This window comes from Carlito syrichta, unplaced genomic scaffold, assembly GCF_000164805.1.
Source record: "Carlito syrichta isolate Samal-C Ts95f unplaced genomic scaffold, Tarsius_syrichta-2.0.1 Scaffold136693, whole genome shotgun sequence".
Classification (NCBI taxonomy): domain Eukaryota; kingdom Metazoa; phylum Chordata; class Mammalia; order Primates; family Tarsiidae; genus Carlito; species Carlito syrichta.
The window spans coordinates 159974-166129 of NW_007080789.1; the positions used below are offsets into that span (position 1 = coordinate 159974).

The following is a 6156-nucleotide window of genomic DNA, read 5'->3' on the forward strand; positions in this document are numbered from 1 at the left end:
CACGTGGGTCATCTTGTCATACCAGACTCAGCCTCACCTGAGGGCCTCTGCCTGGAATGCCCCCAGTGTCCTCACGATTGGCACTCCCATGTCTCCAGGGTCTCTGCTACCACATCCCCTCCTGAGAAAAGCCTTCCTGGGCACCCCGCGGGCTGCTCTAGTCCTTTCTGTGGCTTTATTGCTCTTCACTCCCACACTGCAATCAAACGTATTTGCTTAACATAGTTCTTGTCCACCTTCCCCACTAGAATGTGACTTCCATGAGGGTAGCGACTTGGTTTTGTTCATAACAGAGCCCTCTAAGCCTGAATTCACACATTTACAAGCCACGGTGAGAATGTAGGCATTTACCACACAGGAAGTATTAGGCTGGGAGCTCTGTGGACACCGGTGTCACCACCCCCACCCATCCTTGGCAGGCAGGTGTTGGGATCATGGCAGCCAACAGTCACAAGATCGGAGGCAAAGTCTCTGGAGGGCAGGGTTTAAGAACAGGCACTGAGTCCTTCCACCGTGGCTGCCATTGGAAAGCAGCAGCCATAGCCCTGTGCTACCCCATGGCCGAGGGCCTCAACGAGGGCCTCAACAAGGGCCACTAGGTGACCAAGAACGTGAGCAAGCCGAAGCACAGCTGCCGCCGTCGCCACCGCCTGACCAAGCACACCAAGTTTGTGCGGGACATGATCCGGGAGGTGGGCACCATGGAGCTGCTCAAGGTCTCCAAGGACCAGCGGGCACTCAAGTTCATCAAGAAGCGGGTGGGGATGCACATCTGAGCCAAGAGGAAGTGCGAGGAGCTGAGCAATGGGCTGGCGGCCACGCGGAAGGCGGTGACCAAGAAGGACTGACCCGGGCCCCCATAAAGCCCTTGGGCAACCGTGGTCTGCTGCCTGTGTGGGGTGACGCCGGCGGGTCTGGGGGAAAAAAAAAAAAAAAAAAGAACAGGTACCAGGCCAGGCTCGGTGGCTCAGCCTGTAATCCCAGCACTTTGGGAGACCAAGGCAAGTGGATTGTCTGAGCCCGCAAGTTCGAGACCAGCCCGGGCAACTTGGCAAGACCTCGTCTCTACAATAAAAATAAAAGATTAGCCAGGCATGGTAGCACGTGCCTGTAGTTCCGGCTACTTGGAAGGTTGAGGCGGAAGGATCACCAGAGCCCAGCAGCTTGAGGCTGTGGTGGCCCAGAGGCATGCCACTGCCCTCCAGCCTGGGTGACAGAGTGGGACTCCAACACAAAAAAAGAAAAAAGAAAGAAACAGGTACCCAATGGGAAAGCTTCAAATGGAGACCGGGAAGATACTGCCAGTCTTCATTCCCACACACAGCCCGTAACTCTGGGCCCTGCCAGGGTCTACTGGGCATAAGGGGGAAGTTGGACCATTCAAAGGATACCACACCCAGGCTGGGTCACCCCTTGTCCTTCCAACCTTCAGTGCCTTTCATTTTCATAAACAGCTCCCAGAGACACATCCCAGGACAGGTGAATAAAGCTCTTTGACCCCCGGGGTCTGCCTTCCCTCAGGATTAACAAGGAGATCAAGTAGGAGAGAAAGGGCCCCCCACCCCCACCCACACACACCCCCTGTGACTACAGCAGTCATCATTTGCTAAATGCTCATCACACCCCGGGCCTGTGCCAAGGCTTTCAATACCCTCTCGCGTCATCCTCACACCCTCCGCTGAGTGGTACAACCCCTTCATTTAATGGAAGGAACCCAAGGATCAGAGAGGTTAAGTCACTTTCACATTCACACAGCTAAGAAGTGGCGGACCAGGATCTGAGTCCCCGTCTATCTGGCTTCCAAGACCACGCGTTACCCTCCCATCCCAGCACCTCAGCCATGCCTCGTGTTCTTCCAAGCTGGGCTCTGCCTTCTGGATCACCAAGTGCACAGCAGAGCAGAGACCTGGGCTCGAATCCCCACCTGGCTGCCCCCCATGCCTCTGGGCAGCTGGCCCCAGCAGATCATGATGCCCCATGGAAATGCCTGGGGGCTTGCACTGTCCAGCAGGTGTCCTCCTCTGCCAGGCCCCAAGAGATGCTGAGCCACCCTTTCGTGAGCAGAAAATACTTAGGGGGAAGTTGCTCTTCTTTCCTTGAACAAGAGGAGGCACTCACAAAAACTCTCCTTGGGCAAGCTTTGGTTCGCCTCTTCTGAGCCTCCTTCTCCGCCATGGCCTTCCATGTCCCTCTTGTCCTCCCCAGGCCTGCGGGACCAAGTCTTGGCAAGAATCCTGCTATGTCAGTCCCCCATCCGCGACGTCTGATCAAGTTCCTCACCCCCCACCTTGGATGTGTGAGTCCTTGGCCTTTCTCTTAGTAGGAGTCCTGTTAGGTCGGTTCATGAGAATCCCCTCCCCCTAGATGTCTCCTCTGGGTAATTTTCCAGCCACTGGCCCCTCCCCCTCCTCCGGGGTTACAAATCCCCAGAGGTCTGTGCTGTATTCGGAGTTGAACCCAGTCTCTCTCCTATTGCGATAACCCTGTGGCAACAGTCTTGGATGAAGTCTTCCTCACCATTTGAACCAGCGTCAGAATCATTTTTTTCTTTAACGACACCCAGGCCTGCTTCAAGTAGGAGGGCCTGAAAATGACCCACTCGTGTCCGAGTCCAATACCATCCCCAGACCTCCTCTTAACAGCCGCCCCCTCTCCTCGCCGCGAGCAAACACCGACAAGGACTGCATTGGGCTCCCTGCACCGCCCTGTGGCCCCTGGCCTGTCCCAGGCCTCCCCCGGCTCCCCTGACTTGCCCCACCAGCCGTCAGCCCCAGCTTCACGCCAGTCCATTCACGTAGAGGACCCGGCTATGAAAACACAGAAACGCACTTCCCATCTGGAAACGCCTCAGAGCTAAATATTTTGTAGGCTGCGACGGTGTGAGTCCACCGGCAGAAGCGAGGCTAAGAGAAACACCGAGACGCGGGAGACTGCTGGCGAGGCCAGTGCGTCAGCAAGAGCTAAATTTAGCTGCCTAATCCTCTAACTTCATTCTTTCGGGAAAGAGAGCAGCAGGAGAAAAATGTACGAACGTATTGAAATGAAAGAACCTTTGAGAGCGGGAGGGAATCCACATCCTAGCTGACCTGTTGCTGCTTCACAGAAGCGAGGGTGGAGGAGGCGCCTGGCAGGGGAGCGGCCCAGGTCAGCGGAAGGCCTCCACCCAAGGAACCAAACCCCCTGCCAGAAGGTCACGTTGGTCCTAGGGCCTGCGGTCCAAAGGAAGTTGCAGATTAGGAAATTCAAATGGTAATTGCTCGGGGCCAGGGAGCAGGTAGACTCTACAAAACTGGAAGTTCAGGAAAAACCTGTAACACAGCTTTCAAGCAGATTTTGCTTTCTAGTAGGGTGGCTGGTATAAAATGCATCCTCTAGGAGACACACAGGGCCTCCAGGGAGTGTCTGAGGGATGGGGAACAGAGACAGAGAAGTCCCAGGCAATGACAGGCAGCGTGTGCACGGGTGTGGAGCCCTCGCTCAAGTTCGGCTCAGCCCGGGACCAGTTCTGGGGGGCTGGGTGAGCAGCCACACTCTGGGACACATCCGACATCCACGAAATGAAGGTAACAGCCCAGCTGCGCTTTGAGACATGTTTCAGTACTAAGATACTACGTATTTCTGGATTTACGTGTAGGGAAGGAGATGGGCAGCTTAAATTTCTTCCCCCTAGAACCAAGCCTTCTACCTTGATCTCAATAAAAGATCCATTATTAAAATATCTCTTCACGCTACTAAAAATATATCAGTCCTCACAAATAGCTAATATTTTTCCTGTAAACAGAGTCTGTATAAATTGGTAAGAAAAATGCAAGCATCCCAACAGGAAAGTGAATAAAAGACATAAAAAGCAGTTCACAAAAACACACAAATAACAATTATATGAAATTCAATGTTCGACCAGCTGGCAACCAGAAAAAGGACATGGGTAAATAAAACTGAGATCACTTTTCCCACCTGGCAATTTGCAAGGTCCTAAAATATCCAATAATAGCCAGCAAGGACTAGGGTTTAGAGAATCATGAAGCCCCCTCGTGTACCACTAGTAGAAAGACAAATCTGCATCACTTCTCTGGTTAATTTAGCCAGATGAATATGAAAATTCTCCAATACATACCCCATTGCCCCAGTCATTCTGCTTCTAGAGCGCTGGCCTACAAAATCATTCAAGAATGTGCACAAGGATGTATCTGTAAGGATCCAGCCATAATATTATTTTATAATCCTAGAAAACTAGGAACAGTCTTCTGTTCAATAAAAGGGATACATTATATATATGGTGGAACAGTTGACACTGTTACAGAACAGTTAAAAATCAGGCTGCAAAAAAAATGTAGCGAGACAGGGAAGTGTTTATATTATAGACCAGAGTGAAAAACACGGATTCTGAAGCTATAACTATGAGGCAAGTTTTATTTATAAGCTACCTCTCTTATGTATAAAATACACACAAGGCTGGGCGTGGTGGCTCACACTTGTAATTCCAGCACTTTGGGAGGTAGAGGCAAGAGGATTACCCGAGCTCAGGAGCTCTAGACCAGCCTGGGCAACATGGTGAAACCTCATCTCTACAATAAACAAAAGAGTTAGCCAGGCATGGTGGTGTGCACCCACCATAGTAGTAACAGTCCTAGCTACTTGGAAGGCTGAGATGGAAGGATTGCCTGAGGTCAGGAGATTGAGGCTATGGTAGCTGTGAGCATGCCACCACACTCCAGTTTGGGCAACAGAGTGAGACTCCGAGACACACACACACACACACACACACACACACACACACACATGCACAATGAAGTAAATACCGGAAGGAGATACACAAAAATATGAACCAGTGTTATTCCTGGAAGTGGAATGATCATTGGTGACATTTATTCCCTTATATGTATTTTTCCATATTTTCAAAATTATTAAAATAATATGTGACTCTTTTGTATTCAGAAAACTCTATAAATAAACAAAAAGAGCATCTTCCTGTCTTTCCAATAAGCAACGAATAAGAGCCACAAAGATTCCACCAACATTCTCCATTCCCAGGCCATTAGCTCTGTGATCTTCCTCCCTAGGAACTCCAGCCAGAAAACTGCCCCAGGTCAGAGACTGCTCTTCCATGACCTTGAGGAATTCTCAGTTCATGGGCTATACATTTTAGGCTTCCTCTTGCCTGCTTTTCGGGTCAGATCCCAGCCCAAGTCCCAGAGACTCCAAGGGTCTTTCTAGCCCTGTCTAGTCCAGTCTTCAAGCAAACGAAAACACTAGCAGTTATTTTGTGCGGATGGTTTCCTGATGATTTCAGAGAGTCGTCGGCTCTTTGGAGCCCCTCCCATCAACCCTAACACCTTCGGAAAGGGAAAGTGAGGCCCAAGAAGTCAAGGCAGTGACCCAAGGCACACACACAGAATCAGGGCAGAAGCCCAGGACTGGCTGCAGTCAAGAGCTCCTCCAGTCTAGCTGCCTGCTGACTCCAGCCCTCCTTCGCCATCACCTCAGCTTGGCTGGGAGGGGACTGCGGCCCTGGCATCCCCATCCCCATTTGGCCAGGGCCATGCCTGTCAGCTCACCCTTCAGTTTCCCACATTCATCCCCATCTCAACCCTCTGCCCCTTCCCGCATAACAGAAATGTGCAGGGTGATTAGGAGAAACTCTTCTCACAACTCATTAATTCAGTTAAGTGCCTAATATTCTATTACTCTATTATCTCACAGGTCAAGAAGTTCTGTTTCTTTCTCTCTTTTTTTAGTTTTTAAATTTACAGATGTGGGGTACAATTCTCGCTAAGTTGCCCAGGCTGGTCTCGAACCCACAGGCTCAGGCAATCCTCTCACCTCAGCCTCCCAAAGTGCTGGGTTTATAGGTGTGAGCCACCACGCCCGGCCGCAATCCCTTTCTTAGAGTATTATGATCATCATTCAAGATCCACTTAGGAGTGCAAAGTTGCTGCAAAGTTCATAATTTTGTCCTTAAGAAGTTCTAATTTTTCAGTCAAAATTTTATGGGCTGGATGCCCCTGTAGTCTCAGCTACTCAAGAGGCTGAGGAGGGAGAATTGCTTGAGGCCAGCAGTTTGAGGCTGTAGTGTGCTGTGATCACACTTGTAAATAGCCAGTGTACTCCAGCCTGGGCAACACAGCAACACCCTCCATCTTAAAAAAAAAAAAAAAA

At 50.7% G+C, this 6156-nt stretch overlaps 1 pseudogene; it reads left to right on the top strand.

The window, feature by feature from the left end:
- Window positions 1–434: 434 nt before the first annotated feature.
- LOC103251171 lies at window positions 435–848 on the top strand (annotated as a pseudogene).
- Window positions 849–6156: the final 5308 nt, after the last annotated feature.